The sequence below is a fragment of the Lissotriton vulgaris genome, chromosome 2_1 (genome assembly GCF_964263255.1).
Source record: "Lissotriton vulgaris chromosome 2_1, aLisVul1.2, whole genome shotgun sequence".
NCBI lineage: Eukaryota > Metazoa > Chordata > Amphibia > Caudata > Salamandridae > Lissotriton > Lissotriton vulgaris.
Genome location: NC_141687.1, coordinates 950,232,476 through 950,258,368, shown reverse-complemented (window position 1 = coordinate 950,258,368; position 25,893 = coordinate 950,232,476). Strand labels below are relative to the sequence as shown.

Genomic DNA, 25,893 nt, shown 5'->3' with positions numbered 1-25,893 from the left:
GATCCGTGTATTATACCTAAATACTCGATCTCTGGTCAGGCATCAAGCCGATATCCTTCACCTACTCTTGACTGAGAGGCCAGACGTTCTCTTACTATCTGAGACCTGTCTCACCGACGATTCCCTTCCTGATATCCTCGCTGCGTTACCCCCAGATTACTTTCTGTTGAACACCAACCGTTCGGGGGGGGCCGCTCCGGGGGAGGGGTGGCAGCGGTAATACGCAAGAATCTAAAGATTATCGCCTCCGCCTCCATGACCCTCCCTGAAGTGGATAACCTGGTTCTCCGTCTTGGGACCGAGGTGGGTGCAGTTACCCTTATGGTACTATACCGTCCCCCCCCCACCCCATGCCTTCCTTCCCCTCATCTTTCATTGAACAGCTGACTAATCTTGCCACCTCCTCCCCCCGCACTGTCATTGTTGGTGACTTCAACTATTGGTTTCAGCACGAGGACGCTGGTCCCCATGCCTCCGAACTGTTCGAGGCCCTCTCGAGCCTGAACTTCATTTAATTAGTCAGGTCCGCCACCCACAGTGGCGGCCACATCCTTGACCACATTTGGGTTCACGGGGTCAAGTCCTCCTGTCCGCTCATAACACCTTGTGTGTGGTCCGATCACTTTTTGATTGACACCACATTCTCGGCTGTTGGCCAGATTAGGATCCCCTTGCGGGAGGGCGGCACCGCCCGCAAGTGGAGAGCCGCCGATTCCTCTAAATTGCTAGCTCACCTCTCTCTAACCCGTCCCCTGCTTCCCAATGATATAAGCACCAACGAGCTTTACGGGCATATCTCTGACTGGCTCACGACAGCCAGCGATATTTTTGCCCCCCTAACTAAGTTCCCCCGATCCCGACATAGCAACTCCCACAAATGGTTCACCCCCAACTCAAAACCCTACAATTGGATCTCCGCCGATTAGAGCGCAAGTGGAGGAGAGACTATTGCTCGGCTAGCAGAGACGTATATGTGGCCGCGCGCAATAAGTATAAAACAGCCATCTCCGCAGTCAAAAAAGCTTACGCCTCAAAGAATCTTATCAGCCCCCTGCAAGTCCAAAGAGATTTTTAAAGTTCTTAACGAATTCACCTCCGATCCCAGGACGCTCCCGACTCAGGCCCCCACACAGGAATCTTGTAATGCGCTCAGTACTTTTTTCATTCAGAAAATTGCTTTGATTAAGGACACCATCCCGGCCACCCCCCCTGGCACTGGTTCCGTCTCTCCCCCCCACAATGCCCTCTCTTTCACTCAGTTTCCTCCCTTAGATCCCACATCCTTGGCCACTTTGGCCACCCGTACTAAGTCTGGATCTCCAGACGACTGTTGTCCCCCTTCCATACTCCGGGACATCTGCCATTCTCTACCTAACTGCATCCTTCCCCTGCTGAACTCTTCTCTTTCTTCTGGTACGGTGCCCAGCTCCTTCAAGGAGGCCGTCTTGGTGCCTCTACTGAAGAAGCCTGGTGCTGATCCCGCCGCTCCGGCGAACTACCGTCCTATCTCCCTCTTGCCCTTTTTCTCCAAAATCCTGGAAGGCCACGCCACCGCCTGTCTCTCACAGTTTATCGAGAGCTCCAACTTTCTCGAGGCCAACCAGGCCGGCTTTAGACCCGGCCACTCTACGGAGACTGTGATCTTGGCCGTGCTGGATGCCTTGAGAGACGGCGCTGACAAGGGTACCCCCCAGTTCTTGGTATTAGATCTGTCAGCCGCTTTCGACACGGTGGACCACAACATCCTTCTCCACCGTGTCGAGCAGGCTGGCATCCAGGGCCTGGCGCTGGCATGGGTCAAATCCTTCCTGACCGGGAGGTCTCAGACCCTCAGCCTGGGCACTTTCAGAGCTCGCAGGGAGCACTTGCCCTGTGGGGTCCCCCAGGGCTCCTCCTTATCTCCTCTTCTCTTTAACCTCTATCTTCGACCCCTTCTTTTTCCTTTGAGGCAGTGGGACGTCACCGTTTTTAACTACGCGGACCACCTGCAACTCATCTTTCCTCACAACTCAGGCAGCTATGTCCCACATCCTCCAGTGGATGTGTCAAAACCAGCTCAAATTGAACCCCGGAAAGACGGAGCTCCTTCTTCCTGGCAGGAGCTCTACCCACTGGGGTCCGCACTTCTGGCTGGCAGAACTTGGCCCCCCTCCCACCCCCGTGGCCTCGGTGAAGAGTCTCGGGGTCACTATTGACTCCGGTCTTTCTCTCGGGCCCCAGGTGGGGACAGTGATCTCCTCCTGCATGTTCCAGCTACGCAGGATCAGGAAGGTGGCTTATCTCCTTACTCCTGAAGCCCTTCTGCAAGTTATCATGGCCCTCGTCCTCTCCCGCTTGGATTTTTCGAACTCTATTTACCACGGTCTGCCTAAAACCTCTCTCTCCAGACTGCAATCTGTTCAAAATCAAGCGGCGAGATTGGCCCTTGGGATTCCGAAATGGCAATCCGCCAAACCCCTCCTCTTTAAACTGCACTGGCTCCCTGTCATCTCGAGGGCAGCCTTTAGGATCGGCTGCCTCACTTTCAAATCTTTATCTGGCTCCTGTCCCGTCTTTCTGAAATCCCTCATCAGGCCCTACTGTCCATCACGTAACCTGAGATCTTCTCACCTTCACTTTCTGTCCATCCCCCCTATCAATCTTTGCATTCCTGGCCCCTAAACTTTGGAACTCTTTTCCCCTCTCTCTCAAAACCTCTAATTCTCTTATTCTTTTCCGCAAATCCCTAAAAACATGGCTTTTCCCTAAATCCAGCTAAGTCCCTCTGTCCCCTCTGCATCCAACCAGCGCCAGGAAACCCACGGTGTCAGTGCGCTTTACAAGCACCCCTTACAATACAATACAATACAATCAGTCTTTGGGTAAGTACAGGGCTGGCAGAGTTAAGGTTCTGGGGGTAGACTCGGGGGTTTCTCAGGGTCAGGTAAGTACAGTTGTTAAACCCTCAGCGGCACAGGGGCAGCTGAGTCCAGTGAATAGGCCCAATGTAATCCTATGGAGAATGGGGGGGGCTTCGGTTGGTGGTTGCTAGCAAGCAGGCCACATGGCTGTGGGAGCTGAGCTTCCTGGTCACTTACACAGGGCAAGTGGGGAAGTAGAGTAGGATCGAGGCTGCACTCCCAGTGGCACTCAGGCGGCCTGGTGCAGGGTACTTTTGGACCTTCGGGCGCCCAATGTAATTCAATGGGAAAGCTGGAAGTTGAACAAAGGCTGCAAGCTCTGGGACGGAGATTCTTCAGGTGCGACCACCACTTTGAGAGGTAAGTTGGGATGTTAAAGGAAAGGTAGACACCCAGGAGTTGGGCACAGTGGCCGTGAGGCGCCGGGTGCAGGGGTGTCTTGTGACGTCGGTTAATCTTACCCTCAGCTGATCGCGGTTGGAGGGGTCCCTTGTTGTGAGGCTGCCGGCGTCATCAGGAGCGTCGAGGAGGGTCCTTTGGCACTGGATTCGTGGTCCCAATCACCGGGGGACGTCCTTGTGGTCTTTGTTCACTCAGGCACAGGCCGGGCTCAGCGGGTGCAGTGTGTACTGGATTTGCGGTTCCTGGCTGGCACCAGGGGGGGTTGCTGTATGAGCAGAACCACTGCTTGTGGGAGTCCCAGTCTTTAGATGAGCAAGGCAGTCTGGTCCTCCGGGCTTTTCGAGGTTACTCTCCACTGGAGACACCGGGGTTTAGCAGGAGCAGGCTCAAGGAGCAACAGGCCTGTAGGGCTGGGGCCAAGTCAGTTGGTGTCGTCCTCTTGTTAGCAGCTGCACGGCAGGTGGTTTTTCTTCTTTTTCTGGTTTCAAAATCGGGATCTGAGGAAGGAAGGTTCAGGGTGCCCCTAAATACAAAATTTAGGGGTGTTACAGGTAGGGTAAGGGCAGGGACCAATGGGTCCCTGTCCTGGGGTGAGTACGCCCCCTATCCTGCTCCTCTCCTGTGGGAGGGGGGCAGGAGACTGTCTCTGATTGGGTAGGGCTCCCCATCCTCAAGATGGCGGGAGCCTGGAGTTATGCTTCACCTTGCCTCTCCAACCTGAGGGGTGGGGTTCGCAGACGCTGGCCAGAGTGGGGGGGCAGAACTGGTGGGGGCCAGTTGCGGAGTACAGCAATTGGCCTGGAGAAGCTCACAAAAGGCGGCATGCCTTTGAAGCTTCCCCTGCCCATCCTGGGGGAGGAAGCTTGGCACCTCATCCCAGGATGTTCATTGTTTCAGGCCCCCAAGAGCGGCAAGCTCTCGACCAAGGGGTCCAGAAACATGTCTTGTGGTGGCAGCCTCGGTAGCCACGCAGGCAGGACACTGGGAGTTGGTTGGGTTTCAGGGGGCATCTCTAAAATGCCCGGTATAGTGCATTTTACATTAAATCCCACACTGGCATCAGTGTGGGTTCAATGTGTGGAGTAGTTTGATACCAGACTTCAGTCTTCAGTGTAGCGCATTATGGTGCTGTGGAGTTCGTAATGACAACCTCCCAGCACCAAATTCTCTTAATGGCATCACTGCACCTACAGTGCCCAGGAATGGCCCTAGGCCCTGCAGGGGCACAGGGCTCATGCACCTGTGCCCACAACACTGGGCTAGTGCACCCAGCTGGAGGGGTGACTGAGGTATGCCAGGGCAGGGGGTTTGTGGGCATCGCACACAGGGATGTGTTCTATGTCGACTCTGTTTAGTTCTGCACCAAGACACTCAACCTGCAAAGGCAGTGTTTGTGCGTGTGTCAGGATACAGGGCCCCTAAGGGTGGAACAATAAGTGCTGCAGTACTTAGGGGTATTCTCTGGTCACAGTGCCCTGGGTACCTAGAGTACCATTTACCAGGGGTTTACCTGTGGACAGAGATGCCAATTGGGTTTAGGTTGCAATACAGTTTGATGGAAGGAACGCAGGCCCTGGGTACCTGATTGGAAGGAGCCCAGGGGACACTCAGTCAAAGTACATCCGCAATTCAGCAAAAAGTGGGTGCATACCATGCAAGAAAGATGGCACTTTCTCATCTCTACTCTGCAAGGCACGCATACTCAGCCAAGTGGAAAGGATTTGTTCACAACTGTATCTCCAAGCAAATGGGCCAGTTTAAGGTCTCTATGCAAGATATTTGCCAAGTTTTACTCTTAGGAAAACCCGGCTTAGAATACACCTCCATATGCTTACAATTGGCCGCAGTTGCAGTGTATATGTATGTAGGAAGCTGGCACTGTATGACATTGCCACTAGGTGGTAATACTGTGCAGAGTCCAGGGGTTCCACAAAAGTGTACAGGACTCAATGTAAAACCCAAAGTGCTCTGTTAGTGTGGGTGAGCAGCCTTAGGCCTAACAAAAGAGTGTAATACATTTATTGCAGAACAGTGATCAATAATGGACACACGACTCAAGGAGATCCAGATCAATTTTAGAAAAATATTCTTTGTATTTTAAGACCAAAGTTTTTGTGACATGGCTAGTACGAGTTTATTTAAAAAATACTTTTCACTTTGAAAAATTGACACTTGGAAACCTTTTCACACAGTACAATGTTATCCTATGGGAAAAACAATGTCGCAGTTAAACAGGTAAGTATTTAATTCCGCAAGAGTCGGGTAAGCACCAAAACTGCACCACCAGCGACATAGGGTGCAGAGGTCAAAATGGGAGTTCGACTAAATGTTCCCTAATGGAGTTAGGGGATGCCTGATGTTGCACTGCTTGCAGGTAAGCAGATTGGTTGCAGGGGCCAAGCTTTGGGGGTTGGGTTGGGAAGAATGGGGTCCACAAAGCAACACCAAACATACCAACAGAGGCGGCTGAGTGCATAGTGCAAATTCAATGTCAGGTGCCCACTGCTTTTCAATAGGGACTTCTTTTGGCAGGCTGCAGCGTGGCACCGGAGGTTGCAGGAGGAAGACCAACAGCAGAGTCAAGTTGTGATCTAGGGGGGTCTAGGGGCACAGTCTGGTCAGCTCACCAAGGCCCAAGAGCTTCGGTTGCAGAGGTACCTTTCAATGTTTGTGTCTTCTTACCTGAGCCGGTCGCAGGGAGCCTCTTAATTCACACTGCAGGTGCCGTTGTGGAGGTCAGGAGATGTCAATTAGCGCTGGACACTAGATCAGGATCTCAGGCGAGACGTCACTACCCAGGTGAGCTACTCTACTTTGGCCATGGGTGTCTGGTGCAGAGTGGGCAGTAGACTCGTATCCTCCTGGTTATGGAGTCTTTGGAGCAGGTTTCTAGTGGACAGCTCTTTTGTCCATGGGATATTGGAGTCTTTTTCTAAAGCAGCAGTCATCCAAGGTGTTTCAGAGGTCACTGGCTGCAAGACTGGTCGCAGGTTCTAAAAAGCTGGAGACAGGCCGGTAGGGATGAGGCAAGAAAGTTGTGGTCTTCAGTCTTCTCTGCAGGGTCAACTTCTCTCTTAGGTTGTTAGGGATCTAGTATCTAAGTCTGGGGGAGCCACGTAAATACTAAAATTAGGAGGCATTTTAGGGGGGTAGCAGGTAGGGTCAATGGCAGATACCTGGTGTGACTACACTCTATTAGGCCACCCTCTTGGAGGGAGGTGGTGGTTGGGGGTGGGGGAGGGGGGGCTAGACAATGACCTCGCCCTGATTCGAGGGGTCTCCCCATCAAGATGGCAGGGACTGAAAGTTGTGGTTCACCTACTCTCTTACCCCCCCCCCCCCCCCCCCCCCCCGGCCTCCTCTCCTCAGGTTGGATGCAGAGGTGGGCACACCTACTATGCTTTTGAAATTTTCCACCGGTTTTCCCACCCAAAGTGGGGGTGGTAGCAGGGTCCCTTTACAAATGCGGCATGCCTTTTAAGCTTCCCCCTTTGAGCACTGACCCATCCTAGGAGAGGGGTACGGCACCTGTGCCCAGGATGTGCTTTGTTTCTGTGCCCATAGTGCAGGGTATTTCTACCCAGGGGTCCAGAAATGTCTGGTGGTGGCTGGCTGCTCATGCAGATATGCCCTCATCTGTGGTATAGTGCACCCTTCCTTAGGGCTGTGAAGCCTGCCAGAGGGGTGACTTACCTATGCCTATAGGCATAGCTGGTTGGCATGGCACCCAGGTAGGGTGCCATTTTGATTATCATTTTCTCGCTCACAGAGGCATGCAAGCTGCAGTGGGTCTTGTGGTCCCAGCGAGGAGAGTCCCAGGGGACCCTCTTCCGCTCCCAGGCCCTAGGTCCCCAGGGTACCACTTACATAGGGTGCAGAAGTAACAATTGTTTTTTTTTAGGGAAGGAGCACTTGCACAGTGGACCTGATTGGCAGGAACCCTGTGCACTATAGTTGAAAACACATACAAAAACAGTCAAGAAGTGGGGGGCTCCTCACAGCTCACACCCCATACCTACCCTACCAGTTGCATTTGCAATCTACTAGTACAGATGAAATCAACCTTAAGCAATGGCAACAGTTTTGGTGGACAAACCAAACGTCTTTAAAAGCATGTCCCAGAGGGAGACTGCTTATAAGGTCATGACACAATGGTATTACACTCCTCAAAAGCTCCTCAAAATGTTTCCTAACGCCTCGCCCATTTGCTGGTGTTTCAAGGGTGCAATTGGGGATTCCCTCCACATCTTCCTAGAGCGCTCTCGACCGTAAAGGGGAACCCAGAAAGGACTGAAGGTTTCCATCGAAATCGCACCACCGGGAGTCATGCTCCGCTACTGTTGTCATTCTGCCGCTGAGTTGGTTGACTAAAGATGTTCTGTTTTTATTTTCTTCTCTGCTCTCATTTTCTGTTCAGATCTTGTTTGCGCACAATTTGTACATGCTGTGAAGCGCTCTGATACCTACGGGTCCAGCTAGCGCTATACAAAACTTAGATAAATAAATGAATTTAGTGGTTTTGTCCATTGTTGACCACCTATTGGAAGGAGATCCTTAGCTATATTAAAGTGATTGGCTACCCTATACCTGAGACCCCAACAGTATTTATTTTGTGTCTTAAACGTACGACTCCTTGCCATGACACAAGCGTATAACATCACACATACTCAGTGCAGCAACCAAACAGATAATAGCGGTTCATTGGAAGAGGGCAGACACTCACCCAGTAGGTTTATGGGTCACACGTTTGTGACACCTCATGGCAATGGAACTTCTCACAGCACGAATAGCCCCGTAAGAACAAGTTTGCAAGCACATGGCAGCCATTGATAGATTATTTTTCTAAAATAGAGTATGCCTGCTTACAGCCGCCAAAATTTCGGGTCTTACACTACTTTAAGGATGCCCTCTCCCCCTCTTGTTCGGAAGAACTTTGAGGCTCGAACAGAGGACACTCCTAACCGTATTGCGATATAGCTCCCAACACTCCCATTGAAGCGAGTTCCCATCCCTTCCTCCTTTCTTCCTCTCCCCTGCTCTAGGAGCCTTTTTGTCTTTCCAGACCAGGGTATAGCTCCTGTACTAAACAGATCAATTTAGCTGTATGGCTTAAAGGTTTTAGACCAGTGTGCTTATTACTTAGCAACAGTGTGAAATGTGGTATTGTCAAATTGACCAGACAGAACAAATGTAATTTATATTTCTTATTATTTTTAGTTCTCGCACCTAGTGTTGCAGTGCGCAGCATTGCTCACCCTGCGCGAGACCTCTTGTACGGGCTTCAGAAAGCTGACCACACATGCTCAGGCATGTAGTTTTGCTTTCACCGGCTGCAATTGGCTGTAGCGTATTTTTTTTAAAATAACAGCCCGCAATTGGGCAAACGTGGTCGCATGTCCCGCCTTTGCTCTGCCCATTCCCATTGGTGTCTATTATGCGCAGCAGGAGCGGCACAGATAACATGCTCCCTTGCCCCCGCTCCTCTGTGATGCGTGTGCACCACTGGTTTAGATTCCTGCCCCGTTCCTCTGTGTTGTGTCCTGATTGCTTATTTTTATTACTGCATGCCGCCGTTTATTTAATCAACACTGCACATGATACCCTTTTGTGCTCGGATCCAGTCTGCACGAAGGGAATTTTCTGTTACCGCTGCCCATGACCAGGGAAAGTCAACAAGAGGTTTTGAAAATAATTTCCCTGGCACATGTAAGCAAGTCGATCATCCTGAGTTTCATTGACATCAGATGGATCGAACTGTAGTACTACCTTATTATTACAGGTGTCTGGGGGGCCCTCTGTCGTGTCACGGGCCAGGTCTGCTCCCCCATTCCAGTTCCACTCTTACTTGGCAGATCCGGAGTCCTCGTGGATCGGGTATCCTCCCGCCAGCCAGCCAGCCAGCCCAGGCATGCCACTCCTCTGAGCATGCTCAGCCAAGCACAGGCATGATGTAAGCGGGTCCGAACCTGCGCCACTACGTACAGGCCTCAATCTTGCCTCTGTGACCTCCTAGGCACTCGTATGTGTGAGAGGTCATCCTGGGGACACCCGAGACCGGGCCTGTCCTGCCAGGGCCTCCCTGCACAACCACTTCTCCATGGAGATTGGTTATTGGGGCCATCAAGTGACACTGGGGACACCTTTCAGGGTTCGGTGCGGGGGGATTTATCCCAAAGTCTGAAAATATGAATTATTGATAACTGAGGGGGGCCTCACACATTCTTCCTGGGGGCTGGCTGGGACTATGAGTTTGTGTCACGCCACTGGGAATGCGCCTCAAAAATCCCCCAACCCCACACGTGCAACATGACCGCTGGTTTGCTGTCTGGGGCCAGAGAGTTGGGGGCGGGTAGTTTTCCTAGAGTGGAGGGTGCCTATAGCCAACGCTTTCCAGCGCTTTCACACTCGCCTAGTGAGGTGCCTGGGGCAGAAAGCTTATAAGATTTGCCTGGACTTGGAAGGCCTTCTCTGAGCCCGTGAAAGTTACTTGGCGCGTGGGACACTTGTCCTTCCATCGTAGGCTTGATCCGTGTCTGGGAGGCTCCTCGAGAACCCCGGTGACCTTGCAGCCTTGAGTTGTATGCAGTGCACGCGCAACACGCATAGTGAGTCACAGGGGCACCAGTGTCTATGCACGCTCACTGAATTTGAATAAGCGTAGTACCTGCTCATTACACATAGTACATTAATGATGTGTTTTTTAAATGTGGCCAATGGGCCTAGTAAGGTTTTGACGTGCCTAGTTTGCTTAAGTGCACAAAATGCCTTACTAGAATACGATATGCAGAGACACATAGCAGACACATAGCAGCGGCTCGATCTAAATAGATCCTCGATATAAATAGACGAGGTTCATGGTATGTGCACAATTTGTGTAGTATGTGGACTTTGCGGTTGGTATATATGTACATACTGCTCAAGGTTGCAAGGTCAGACGCGCGTTTCATCTACGTTCCAAAAGAAATGACCATATCACACCTATGCCGCTAACGCTCCGCCGGCTTCCTATTGAAGCCAGGACTATATACAATTCGCTACCTCCGCACCGTCACACCACCACCTCTTTTCGGCTCCTCAAAAGGGACCTTGCTACTTTTCCCTCCCAAAGAAGACCTCTTTCTCATTAACACTTCGCACCAACCCCCCCTGTGAATAGTGGTGTATACTGACAACCTAAATAGATGGTCAGAATCACCCATCAGTCACCACTCTGTACCGCCCTTCATCATTTGGGATATTTTCAACACCATCCAAATAGGTATGTATTGCTCAGTAACAAAGAGACCTAGGTGTAATGAGGAATCTTAACTGAGCAGACAATGGTATGGTGGGCCACTCCTCTGGGCTAGTGAATGGTAAAAAAGTGTTGTGACTGGGGAAGTGCAGTGCTAAAAATGTGAAAAAGAAATGGTAATAGTGTGTGTAACCTAAAATTGGATGAGGGAGCACAGAACAGACTTTATTCAGGTTGTGCTCACTCCGCCAATATTGAAAAATTGTTAGAGAAAATATACTGTCTAGAGGTGGAACTGGGTCGACATGTTTCAGCAAACAGGGGACACCATTGTCCTTCCTTCCATCAGGACCTAATTAACAATTGAGTGCTACTGCATACGTAAAATTAAATAAGTGACAACTAAAATATGTGCAACAGACAAGTACAGAGATCACCTGCGATATCCAAGTGACACGTCTCGTCAATGACTCACAGCTTGTGTTGTTCACATAGCTTGTAAGTAGTGAAGGCCTCACCCCACCTGGCAGTGGCTCAGGGTTTAGAGTGAAGCACCGCTCTCTCCGTCGGTACTTCCTCGTTGGCATCCGAACCAACTGGGGAGGCTGTCAGTATACACCACTATTCACAGGTCAGCTTTAGGTGTTCCCTGTCCCTTGGTTGTACTTTATACATTGTAAGTCCTCATTTCTCTGTAAACGGAAACCATTCCGATTGGCCAGCTCGTGGGTGATAAATGCATATCACATAGGTTACACATGAGATTCGTGGACAGAAAATCTAGTATGTGTAGGACTAGCATAGCACACTAGTATTATGCACAGTACGTGGTTGGAATGTGGTGTACACGGACGATAAACATAGTAAGTGAGGGAGATAGGCAGTGCCTATAAAATACGTGCATTGAGTGGGCGACCTGCTTAACACATGCATGACATATACAAAACCTATATAATATGCAATGTATATGCATGGTGTTAAGTGTATGCACAATCAGATTGCACATGAACTATATTTCCATGCATATATATTTACATGTATGGATACTCTGTAGCTGGCATGAGCAGTGCATGCATGATATGGACCACACTGTAATTGTTAGCTGATGAATTGTATAGCACACTTTCCACCATTAGCGTGACGACGCAGCGCCGTTCCCTGGTTCATGGCGTGACTTTCCAAGCGGTTGCACGACAGACCGTAGTGTGGTTTAGTTGTGCGGAGTCGTGCAGTCTGTGTCACCTGTGAGTCGCGGTGGGTGACGCCCGAAGGCGGTTGTATTTCGCCTGCATAGCGCTTCGGTGGGTACACAGGCCCATTGTTCAGCACATGTGCATGTGTGGTATGTATGGAGCTGATGGAGGCTGGGGGCGCTGGACAGGGGTTTAGCTTGGTCAGTAAGATTGAGAGGGGGGTGGGAGAGGTAGAGGAGTTTATATTTTCCAACAGTCATGCGCGCATAGGTTTAAATATTATACAGCAAGTAGGGCGCATGAGAGGGGCTAAAGGGGCATTGAAAAGGGAGAGGAATGCGGATTGATAGTGGTACTAAGTAAGAGAAAAAACAGAACCTAGCGAACGACGTCAATGGCACAAAGTTAACGAAACTACATTTTCAGATAAATTAACTGAACTCTCCATTACCACTTCTGAAAATATCAAACGCATTCGAAAGAGCAACTAAGACTGCCATAGACACTATAGCCCCCCCTAAAACAATTTAGACCCCGACCAGCCAACAAACAAATATGGTTTTCTGACGACCTCAGGACACTAAAACAAACAGTTAGGAAGCTAGAGAAGAAATGGAGAACCTCCCACCTAGTGACCGACAGGAGCCTCTACTGGGACTCATTAACCACCTATCATAAAGCTATCCGTACTGCGCGGAAAACCCACATAGCATCCCTTATCACTGCCGCAGACAACTCCCCCAGGGTCCTATACCAAGAACTACAATCCTTTGTCAAACCGGCAGCATGTGAAAGCTCTGACATTTCATCGCAAAAGCTCTGTGACGAAATATCCCAATTCTTTTCAAATAAAATAGATACTATCTACGAGAAAATAGTCAACTCCAACAATACTAGGACTACCGACGCAGCTCTCGCCTTTCACGATACAGAATACAATCAAAACTTTCACACCCTAGATATTTTTCCCCCTATCACCCCAAAGGAGTTGTCAGCACTCACCAGGCAGATCAAAAGTGGCAGCCCTGACAATATCATTCCAGCCAGACTTATGCCCACCTTACTGGAAATTTTATGTCCTACGTTTGAAAAACTTGTCAATCTGTCACTTAGTGCAGGCTCTGTTCCCAGACAATGGAAGCAGGCACTAGTTAGGCCTATAAGGAAAAACACTGCTATACCATGGACCGAAATAGCAAACCTCAGGCCCATCTCCCTGCTACCTTTTTTGGGAAAACTCAGAGAAATACGTAAACCGACACTTATCCAGCTACATTGAAATAGCTGGCGGACTAGACTATTCCCAATCTGGTTTCAGGCCGAAACACAGCATAGAATCCACCCTCCTGTCTGTTACCGACGACTTGCACATGTTCCAGGACAAAGGCTAATCTGTGATCCTAGTGTTACTAGATCTGTTGGCAGCGTTCAACACCGTGTCACATAACATCCTTATTGACCGGTTGTCGAACGTAGGAATTAAGAACAAAGCCCTTGCCTGGCTAAGGAGTTTCCTATCCAATCGCACCCAGACTGTCACCATGGGTGCATATCGATCAGCGGAGGTAGAGATTTCAAAAGGGGTGCCACAGGGCTCCTGTTTGAGCCCGACACTCTTTAACATCTACGTGGCACCCCTGGCAAGAGTGATGCGCAAATTTGGTTTCATCCCCATGTCATATGCGGATGACACGCAGCTCCTCTTTCCCTTTAAAACTCTCACCGCTGAATTAAGGAACTCCTTCTCTGCAGGCATGAAGGCCGTTGCATAGTGGATGTCTACCAACTATCTACAGTGCAACGTCAGCAAGACTGAAGATATGCTATTCGGAGAGGCTAAATACTGTGGACCCCAGATTGGTGGGCATCTGATCTTGGTACGGTCCCAGAACCCAAACAGGTTGTTAAAAACCTAGGGATCCGCCTCGATCATGAATTGTCGCTCAAACAATACAGCAACTTCGTTGCAGGCTCATGCTTTCACATCATTAGCATGTTGCAGAAAATCTTTCCCTTGCTTCCCGACTCTTTCAGGAAAACTCTAGTGCAGGCCCTTATTTTGAGTCGAATCGACTACTGTAACGGCTTGCTTCTCCCCGCTAATGAGGGAGTGTTGGCTAGACTCCAGGTAGTCCAAAACACGGCGGCTCGCCTAGTCCTAAATGCCCCTCCAAGAACAGCATCTAAACCACTCCTAAACAAACTACACTGGCTTTCCATCCGACAAAGGACAAAATTCAAAATATGCTGTGTTATTCACAAGAGCACAAACGGACAAGGCCCCACCTACCTGGAACAGAAATTCATTCTCTACATCCCCTCCAGATCGCTCAGATCCAGCAAAAGCCATTTACTGGTAGTACCTTGCGCCAAAAAAGCCAGGCACGGAGGCAGAGCATTATCTGTAGTAGGACCCACACTGTGGAACAGACTCCCTCTGACTCTCAGACTATGCACTGAACATCTGAAAATCAGAAAACACCTTAAAACCCTGTTGTTTAAAAACGAGATCTAGCTCCAGCATTACTCGCTCCTCTGTGGATGTCAACCGGCCCAAAAGCGCAGAGATACTCCAGTTTGAGTCGATTCCAGCGCTATATAAACTCATAAATAAATAAAAAATAAACCTGAACAATTGTGCTCTTGAGGTCTGCAGGGGGGTCCAGGGGTCAGCTGGACGATTCTGCGTTCTCCGGGTTGAAGAAATTGTTTCAAAATGTGTACACCTTAAGTCTTGATGCTCATTCTGCTTAATGCAACTTGCTGTATGCAAGTGTTTTTTAATTGAAAAGTTCTCACTGAGCACTCAACAGTAAAGGTGTAAAACATGAGTTATGACACATATGTCAGCAAGTCCAAGTATTAAGAATCTGGTCATAAAGTAGTCCTGATCAAGTTGAAATCCACTCGATAGATATCCCGAGGTAAAGAGACACTGGGGCTCAATATTCAATCCAAGTCATAATTCCATGTCAGATTTTATTGGTAATTTTCCATATCAAAATGTTCTCAGCAGCAAACACGTGTTTCGTCAAGCATTGAAATAATGCACCTTTGACTTCATCAGGGCTGTCAATTTAATGCAGGTACCATAATATTGACTCCGGGATCGTGTTTGGACATAGGATGTGCTTTGGAGCCGGGACACGTACTCTTGTTTTCCTACAGAATTTATGGCTAATTTGAGCTTGAGTGAAATTGTTGACTGATAACAATTTTGTGAAGAACTCCGAACAGGAGATTACTATTTATTTGATTTATATTGGATTATTTGGACAGAACATAGAGGATTTTTACTTGGGACATTATGATAAGGACGTTTAATTTTGCTTTTGGATACTAGACCTAACTGGTTTTCCGTTTACGTTGTAACCATATTATTATGTTACCTGCATTAAATTGAAAGCCCTGATGAAGTCAAAGGTGCATTATTTCAATGCTTGACGAAACACGTGTTTACTGCTGAGAACATTATTTTGATATGGAGAATTACCAATAAAATCTGACATGGAATTATGACTTGGATTGAATATTGAGCCCCAGTGTCTCTTTACCTCAGGATATCTATCGAGTGGATTTCAACTTGATCAGGACTAGTTTATGACCAGATTCTTAATACTAGGAATTGCTGACATATATGTGTCATAACTCATGTTTTACACCTTTACTGTTGAGTGCTCAGTGAGAACTTTATAGTTTCTATAGTTCCTGGAGTTTTCTTTGGGACTTGTGGGATAGTTTGGTAACCTATCCTTCTCACTTGGTAGCACCCTTATTCAATTGTGTGATTACTTTGCCCTATACTTATGCTGTGCGCCTGAAATTGTACCTGGTTACCATAATTCTGTATTGTCAAGTGTTTTTTAATATCTGCACGTTTGCTGTTTCATAGCGCCGCGAAGAGGCTTTAATGTGGGATGTTGGGTCATGAGGGTTCAGCTCTGGCAATCAACCCTTCCCCTTTTCTTCCTCTCCATCTTTATCAAGTTCGGGCAGAAATTGATATTTCCAGGCGGAAGTGCGTGATTGATGGGGCTGCTGGGAAAAGAGTGTGAGCTACGGTTCCCATGGCAGAAGGCTCTTTATAGCGCAGCTGTGGCACTCTGTCATGAGGGAGGCTAGAGCGCACCCAAACTCATGTTTGTAGCAGTGCAGCAGGTTCTTCGAAGAAGTACTGATCACTTAAATGTTGAAGTACACGGTTAGGACAATGGGGTCCACCATTAACAAACAAAAGATCTGATCAAATTCTAGGGTATTGTCTTCACAGTATTCAGACAGAAGAGAAAGTTTCAAAGCAATGTTAGTCCAGGAGCTGTCGGTGACCCGGTCTTTGGATTAGAGTTGCCCACCGCCGCTCTAAGAGGGCTGTATCCAGGCCACTCTTTCAGACTGTCTATATAAGGTCACCGGCATACAATGATGATAAATCGAAATCATTAAAAAAACATTTGCAATACAATAGGTCTCGCATTACTGAATGTTTGAGCTATTGGTGTTGCATTAGCAATGCCAATAGCTCAAACTTTAATAATGCAAGACCTATTGCATTGCAAAAGCTAGTTTATAATACAATTTCAATAAAAAACTGTGAAAGAAAAAAAGGGGGGGGGCTAACCATGTGAAAGAGGCTCTTCCTCACAATGCAAAGTAGAGAATTCATCCATCTTCAAAATCCCAGTGGGCAGGGCCTTCATAGAGGTGCTTAGAGGAATACCTTCTAGGACGTCTGCTCCTGTATGGTATCACAACATAGCCCTCCACTTCTTTAACTTGCAGTTTGTCCTGGAAAGTAGCTTTCCTGATGGCAATATACTCCCCCTCTCTCTAAGGCCTATTAGCGGGCTCCAAGCCATGCCACCAAAGTGAAATTTGGAGTGATCAGAGGTGAAAGCAACTTAATGACATGTGACCGACGAGACAGATGGCAGTCCGCGCATGCACGCGCACTAAAGCTTCAGACAACCAAAACTCTGACTAACTGATTCAAGTATGTGTCAAAAGTTTCCTGTATCTCCGAATTTAAAGAGACCCAAGAGCGCCCCCACCATTAAGGTGTCACAAACGAGAAGCACCCTTCCCCTTCGCGCAGTCAAACTGCTGAAAAGACTTGAGGCCAATTATCCACAAACAATCCAAATTGTCCAGTCTTAAACTTCTTGAGAAACCTGACTTAGTCTCTTTACTGATAAAGCACAAACTTGGCCAAAGGACATTACAGCAATTACGCCTGTGTGGCAAATTCCAGCGGGAGTCTGAGGCGGCCGAAGCGGCTCACACCCACTGCTCGTCTACCCCAGAGATCAGTCTACCCCAGAGATCTGACCTCTGAGAATAGAGGAGAGAAGTCCGACCTCAGCAAATAGTGGAGACACAATGGTAATCAGTCGCTGGGCGAGGCGGGAGCTCCTGAAGTCGGGCGCCTGACTTTGAAATGGCGCATGGCGGTGACAATATGAACCAGAAAGCTCTCCATTGCGCCCCGGGCTCCAAATGCAATGGAGGCTGAATAAAGAAACCAGCTTTTGCAATGCAATAGGTCTCGCATTAGAAAAGTGTGAGCTATTGGTATTGTAAATGACAATTTTTTAAAATATGTATTGGCTTTGAAAATATATAAATTAATAGCATGGTTATTCACAAAGCCAATAGCTTACACTTTCCTAATGCGAGTCCTATTGGCTATGGGAATGCTTGTTAGTAGCAAACAATGACAGTGCTGTTGTGGTGCTGAGGGATGCTGTTGTGGTGCTGAGGGATGCTGTTGTGGTGCTGAGGGATGCTGTTGTGGTGCTGAGGGATGATGTGGTTGGGCTGAGTGATGTGGTGGTGGTGTCCCCCGAGTAATGTGGTGCTGTCCCCCGAGTGATGTGGTTGTGTCTCCCGAGTGATGTGGTGGTGTCCCCCGAGTGATGTGGTGGTGTCCCCCGAATGATGTGGTGGTGTTGTTGAGTGCAGCAATGTGAGGCGTGAGGTGACGGGGTGTGAGTGAGGATGGGTGTGGATGGGTGTCGGGGTATAATGGGATCTGTCTAGTGTGGCACAGTGGGTGAAAAAAGAAGGGTTGAAATGCAACCAAGCACGATTGCCAAAGGTTAAATAGTGTGTTCATGGTTTTTAATTAACATTTTAAAACCACAGAAATTACACATTTAGTTCCTGGATAAGTGTATTTGAGATTTTCACAGTTTAAACCGGTTCTAGAGTTCAGGGACATATTATTCTACGCCATTCGATCCTTTCTACATATATGCAGCAAGAAGCTCTGAGCGTTATGGCAAGAAGGTGCTCCTAATTTAAGATTCTAAAAAGCTAAACTTTACGTGATCATCCGAGCTGCAGTGTCGGCTGCTCATTTTCTTTCTATCCATCTTGCTTATTACCTACAGTGGAACAGTGCTGTTCTTGCATACAGACAGGTCTAGGCTTTGGAATTAGTTGCGAGCACTCACAAGTATAACCGGTGCTGGCAAGAAATGGTCCTTACATGGTATACAATTAAGAGATGACGAAATATAGATTCAGACAAAACAGAGTTCAAAAGCAGGACATACAACTACTTGAAGGGAGTAAAAATGTAGTATTCTAAATGTATGGATCCCAATAATACAACAGAGTAGACACCCAGACTACAAAGAGTGGACATAACCATGGTACCCTATAATTGTTGATCTCCCAGGTGTCCGCTATCAACACAGCACTCCCTTTCTTGCCGCCAGAATAGCAAATAAAGCTACCAGGCCCAAGATGGTTTGTCACTGCGGCCACAATGTTCCATCTTCGGGTCAGGACTAAAACACCTTCGCTGCCTCTTACTTTGACATATTGAGGGTTGAAAATACATGTGGAATTAAGGTAAACCAGAGTGTCTAGCAGTTTTAGTAGAACCACAATGTAAACTGTCAAAAGCTTGAAATTTTTGCCTGCTTGAATCTTTGGATCTGGACACTTTAGAAATTTCAGCAAGGAGTAAGATGATATTGGCATGTTCATGGCATTGAATAGCGATCTTAATCATCTATGCTTATTTAGGACTGCTCAGTACGGCTACTGGGCCACGTTGCCAGCCAAGACAGTGTTTGAGTACCATAAGACTTTCTGAATACAGCCATAACGACGCAAAACTGGGACAAAGAAGCACGCTTACAAAAATATCCCAGCAGACAGACTAGCAGCAGGATTTGAGGTGGAAGGAGACATCAAAAGAAAGATAGGATGAAATAAATAGGACAGCTTAGAAGATCTTAAGAGAAGTTGTGAAATAAAAAAATAAGTTTAAGGCTGGGTAAGAAATGTGCAAGTTTCTCCAAAGTACTGCGAATTAAAGAAAATATAGCATTCTTTTCACACAGCGTTATTGATGGAACACATTTATTCTGCGCCATTTATTATTTACAACATAATTAAATGAATGTGCTGTTCAGTACTTTCACATAAGGGAAGCCGGAAAAACAAAGCACACAAACTACAGTGAAACACCGAATATGTGCAGCCATTAGGAATGATGAGTGACTGTAACTACAACACATTGCGCTTCCCTTTACTTCCATTAACTGAACACTGCAATTAATCTTGCGGCTAATGAACCAGCAGTCCGAAGAAAAAAGTAGCATAAGAGATTTATTTGATGGCTATGGGACATAAATTACACTGAGAATCCGAGAGTTAATGTGGGCAAAGGAGATTAAAAAAAACAGCAGAGCAATAAAAAAAAATGAAAAAAACATGCTGAGCACAAACCGCACTGTTAATCGGATAGGTCATGTAGAAAGATGACCGCGTTTATAGAAACATTGATTAAGTGCATGCATCATTTTATGTAAACATAAAATATTACAGGTACAAACAAAAATGGAATAAGGACTGCTTTAGGAAGCTGGTTCTTGCGAGAGAAAGGGTGCTTCCAGAGAAACGACGAGCTGCCAATGGGAGGGAGAGGTCAGGTGCCGAAAGGCAGCGGGGACTTGATAAAAGAAACAGGCTCTTGGCATTGCTGTGGGGGGGGGGGCTGGAGTGCATTGGGAACAGCTTGGGAGGCATTGCTTTGAAGGCAGGTGAGCAGCTTGGGAGGCATTCCATTGAAGTCTGGTGCGAGGCTGATGGGTTTGACGTGCACGTGCGTCTCACACGACTAGATCACATGAACTACACATAATCCGCGCTTCGTCAAGAGTTTTTCGCCTACTATGTACTCGCTATTAATCCCTGCGGGATATAATAGCGAGACCTAAAAAGGTACTGAGCCCATCTTGAGCGATCCGCCCCCGCAACAACTGGGTGAGTCATGAAATGCCGCCTTGCATAGGACTAAAAACCGAGAGCTATGCCAACATTTCCGAAGAGCCGCAAAGCAATAATAACAAACATTTGCAATGCAATAGGTCTCGCATTATTAAAGTTTGAGCTATTGGCATTGTTAAATGTTAAATAATGCAACACCAATAGCTCAAACTTTAATAATGCAAGACCTATTGCATTGCAAATGAGATGCGTTCTTCCATTAACTATATTATAAACCCTAAAGACTACACAACCGTAGCAGATAAACAAAAGAGAATGGAAATGTTTACAACCAGCCATAGTAAGTGCTCCTGGGATTTATTCTACTGTGGTAGTGAAGCAACCTATGTATCATAGCCATGAAGTGTACTCTTGTAGTCTACCCAGGATTGTCAGAGGGCTAATCCATGTGCATGGGCATTATGAGAGAAGCAACCCATTATATAGCTTAGGTTTATGAGCCCATCCAGCAACAGCAGAGGAGCAACACATGAGATTGGCTATTAATCAACCAGTCCTAGTATGTGCTCTGGGGGTCCACCTAGGAGGAGCAGAGAAACCTATACGAATGGACATTAATCAGCCATCTACAGTATATGCTGTGGCGTTCCACATAGGAATTTCTGAAGACCTTCCCGTGGGAGGGGGCTTTCTATAAGCCATCATGATGATTCCACTCAAGACTGGCAGACGGGTAGTATTCTATGGAACTGGGCAGTATGCCAATAGCCATGACGTGAGCTGTAGGAGGCCCTAGGCTCCGGCGATGTCTGTGGTGACAGCTGGGACACCCTAGGCTCCGGTGAGAGGTGTTGGGGATCAGGTGGTGTCGGTGGCACCACCCGGTGCTGTTGGTGTCCTGAGTAAACTGTTCTCTGCGGCTAATCTCTGGCCTCCAATGACCTCCTATGATTAAGAGCTGAGAGCCTGGAGTCTGTTTGTAGCACGGGAGAGGACCGCCAATCAGCGACCAGCAGGCCACGGACCCTATCACCCCCACGCAGCTGCATTGAGCCAGACAAACACCGCTCGATGCGCACAGGCACACCGCCAGACACAAGTAACGACAGACAGAGGTACACACAGGTAAGAGCGGCACACAAGCGGGTAAACAGACACACAGACAAAAAGACACACAAGGGCATAGCGAGACGCACACCGAGGAGTCAGACAGACGTCCTCACAGGCAAAGACAGACCTAGGCACATATAGGTAAAATCACACAGACCACAGGACAGGGACAGGCACTATGGCAAGGACAGAGGGACAAATGGAAGGGCGATAAAAGGGTCATGCAGCCCGAGGGAAACACAGGCAAGAACAGACCGGAGTATGCACACGTATTTTAAATGGAAATGGAATTGCGGGTACTCACTATTGAGAGTACTGTCTGCATTGTCCAAATTAAAGCATACACTCTGGGGACGGTCTGCAGTGTTAATTGAAATTTGTGCAGTCTCTCAATATTCTAGTTCACAATTCTTCAAATGATGGACAGTACTATAACCGATCTGTATGGAGCAGAACTCATTATGTTGACGTTTGAAGGATGAGTAATGTGTTAGCCCTGCTGCTATTTGAATGGGTGACTTTCAGCAATTCTTAATGGAAAACCAGTGGTGCGCGTACACCACAGAGGAGCAGGGGCAAAGGCATGCACATTCCCACGAATGCATATTTGTCTCAACCTCTGCCATGTGCCGCTGGCTCCCCGCCCGAGACACATGTTTCTAAATAATTTTGGATGGCATGTGCCTTCCCAGTGAATACAACTGTCATAGAAAAATCACCTCTAACACTCGACCCGTAAGCCTCTAAATTGTGTTTTTCGGATTCTTAATGTATGCAAAAAAAATGTTAGTCATTGTGCCAAAAATTAACAAAACACGTTCCTGATATCTCATGCTTGGTGTCGCCGTGAAAAACAAGCAAGGGCGGATGAGACCCCTGCAGCCGACACCAGCAGGGCTGCTTCTGGCTGGAAGTTACCAATTGCACGACCCAAAGGAACTGCAGATTGTACGACGCATCCAGCGGGAAGCAGAGCTTCGCACGTCAGGCCTGTGTGGGCACAATCATAGCTCCTCCCACGGCCTAGTGGTGTTGATTACGCGCAGTCTTGTACAATAAGACGCACGCAAAGGCCAATGGGGGAGCTGAAAAGGAAACGCACATGCACAAGCGTGTGCGATTCCTAGGTCAGCTAAAAATCCCCCCGTATTTTACCTACTATAGCTCACACGACTTGCGTGACCACTGCTACGCAGTGCACCGCAGGTCGTGAGACCTAAAAAGAGGACTAACGGAACCTCAGCAGTGGCCATCGTGGCATGGGCATTCAACCAAATTCCCTCCCAACTGCCCCCACTATACTCTATGATGGCACAATATCAATATCTACTGTAAATGTTTTTCAAACCTCTATGGCCATAATGTTGAGCTAAGAGAGGAAAGTAATCATCTGTCCTACTTTTGAGCAACTCTAAGTGAGGCAAGACATCTATCCTAAGAACGCCAATTCAACTCCTCCACAGGTCCAACGGCACTTTAAAGCGCGATAGTGCCCCCTCACCCCGCCCACAGCAGCAGCAATTAGGCCACCCTGTGAATTAACCTCTAACCCCACCCTCATTCGAGTTCACTGCAGGTTGCCTACTGGGTGCCTTCTCTTCTCCCCCCCCCCACCCCCCTGTCCCCAGTCATCTGGCACTTCTCCTCATTATATCTAGTAGGAATCTCCGAACCTACTCCCTCCCTAACCAATCTCCACACGGCTCCACCCCCTCCCTCCCCCTGACACCTACCTCTTGAGACACTGCAGTGCACAACAAGGCACAACTGACCCCTGACATACCCATCCCAAAACCCCCTCTCCATCCCACCTGACCCTCCTTATCCCTCCTTCAAAAAGATGCCAACCAACCGTAACCCCCAACAGACTACCCTATCAACCCCCACCCAACGTCTGCCCTCCAACCTGAAACCCCACGGCCCCCACTCCTTCTCAATTATCTACCCCCCCCCATCCTCACGCCTAACGCCACTAAAATCTTCAAACACAATCTACTCAAGCGACACCCTGAAACCCTCATAGCCTACCTCTACCACAACCCCTCAGAAGGCAAGACTAAAACTGACCTTATCTTCTACACCACCCACCAAACCAAATAGAGAAATAACCTAGCTAACCACCTGTGAGTTACCAAAGCCACCAACATCCCCCACGACCAAAGACTAAGTATCTCCAAGTCTCCCCCATTCCCAAATAATGCCACCATAACTCTATACAGAAATGGCAGTCATGGTCCAAGCCAATGACTTCAACCTACGCCAGTTTGAACTCACCTTGCCCAAGCTGTGTAACTCCATCCAGACCTCAGAAAGACTGGACTCCAATCCTACCCCTAGCCCCCACCTACCTAACTCTGTAGACTCCCACCCCCCAACCACACCTCCCACCCCAAAAACCAGCCCCCAACCTAACCCGCAACCTAACCCCTCCCCTCCCCCTTACTGCAACAACCCTCAAAGCCCCTGTCGCAACCAACAGCCCCAATCGGATTTGCCTCCAAAACCCACTCCTCCCCATACCCCTGAGACAATCGAGGTAATAAATGAGCGCCTCACATGCATAGAAAAACAACTCGACTCACTCTTCCCTCTGTCCCTGACTCACCTCTCAACCATAACTTAAAACCTGTCCCTACTTCAGTCAATGCAGCACCATCACCCATGCCATCAACAAAATTCTTCTCAACACCACTGCTCCCTCCTCCCCCTCCAAACATTTAATACTCCCCTCCCTCTCAAACACCAGTGAGCCACCCCAACAGCCTAATCTCAAGACGCTGGCGCTCCTCCCCTCGCAACTCCCAATCCCGCAGACCAAAAAGAACGACCCCTGATATGTCTACGAAAGAGGCATTTACACTCGCTAAAACCTATGACCCCAGAGAAACCAAACCCCCCCTTCTAACATCCAAGTAATCACCGGTATAGAGACAACCCCCAACCTAGGCCCACTAAACGTCCCTTCCAACCCACAATCCTCCCCCAAGTTCCCCTCTCCTCCCAAGCCCATTCCAACAGCGACATGGTAAACTGCATGATTATAAATTGCAGATCCGCAGCCAAGCACGCCATAGAGCTGGCTGATGCCATACTGAGTAACAACACTGACATTGCGTTCCTCACCGAAACCTGGCTCAATGAAACAACTTACCAGCTCCTTGACCTCCTAATCCCCCTGGATTCTCCATCATTAAAGACAGAATTGACCAACTTGGTGGCGGCATTGCCATTATCCACAAGAACATCATCAACCTAGTTGAACTCAAAACTCACTCCTTCTCAACCTTCGAATACCTTAACACTATCATAACACGCCAAACAACAAAGCAACAAAATGCCATCTCATCTACCACCACCCAGGAAATTCTCCGGCATTCAGTGACCAAATCTCGACCTACTAACTCAGTGCTCCCTAGCAAACTCCGACATCATCCTGGGTGACTTCAACCTCCCTTGGAACAATGAAAATGACATTGTTATACAGTCCCTAAATGAACTCCTTCTCACAAATGAGTTCACCCAACACTGCAAGGGTCAAACACACAACAAGGGCTCTACCTTAGATGCTATCATAGCCAAAAGCGAAACTATAACCATAAATACCATTATCCCAATCGACTGGTCAGACCACCAAATCATCCTTTTCTGTATCACCCAAACAGTAGCTCCACCAATCTAGTCTCAAATCACCCACCAATGGACCAGAAATCTCAGACATCCCCCTCCCTGCCCTTCAAGAAACCATAACGTCACTGCTCCCAACCTGTTCGGACAACCTCAACACGGTTGACCTCACTACTCTGTACAACAGAACAATGACAACTGCCCTTGACCAACTAGCCCCCCTAAAATTTAAGAGTTGGAGACATCCTCTCCCGAGCCGGGTTTAATAACTACCTTCACTCCGAACCAAGAAAGTAAGAGCCGCTGAGAGACTCTGGAGAGGGAACGCATCCACAATCAACCTCTCCCAACTCAGGAAAGAACGCAGTAACTACAAAAAACACATAATCCAGGAGAAAGCCTCCTTCTTCCGGAACGCACTAGACAAAGCCAAAAACCGCCCCAAAGAACTTTTCAACATCATCCAGGGACAGACCTCCAAGCCCACCAAAGCTAGCCCCCCCTGCCTCCTAACTTCAGTGTAACGACCTGGTTAAATTCTTCGATGACAAACCACCACCCTCAATCCCAACAAAGTAAACCCGCACCCCTAATGAAACCTCTCCCATCCCCAGCTCACAACACGCTCATGGAAGCAGAGACCGCCCCTCTATCGACCCCCCCCCCCCCCAAAGTCACCCCTCACCCTAGTCCCCCATCCCCTCCCAAGCGGTGTAAAGACTTGAACCGTCTCTCCGAAGAGGACATTTCTAATGTGATTGCTAACTCCAGACCCTTTACCCGTCTCCTCAGCCAAGAACCTTAACCTAACCACACTGTGGACAAAGATTATCAACAGCTCTGTAAACAACGGACTGATGCCCGACTGCCTTAAACTAGGCCAAGTCGCCCCCTTCAAAAAAAAAAAAAAAAAACCTGATGCCGACCCAAATGATCTAAACAATTTTAGGCCCATCACCAACTTCCCTTTCCTAGCCAAAATCCTGCAGAAATGTGTTCTCTCCCAACTGACCAACACCTGGAATCGAATAACCTACTCGACTCGCATCGATCTGGGTTCAGAAAGGGATGCAGCACAAACCGCTATACTGAGCATTACGGACGACATTCACAACTCCCTTCACTCCAACAGATGCGACCTACTTGTCCTCCTTGACCTATCAGCTGCTTTTGACAGGGTTGATCACAA

At 48.2% G+C, this 25,893-nt stretch overlaps 1 protein-coding gene across 2 annotated transcripts in view; it reads left to right on the top strand.

Annotated features, from left to right (window-relative positions):
* AGO4 (argonaute RISC component 4) overlaps positions 1–25,893 on the top strand; it is a 464,331-nt gene that overhangs the window by 342,298 nt on the left and 96,140 nt on the right. The gene's annotated exons all lie outside the window — the stretch shown is intronic.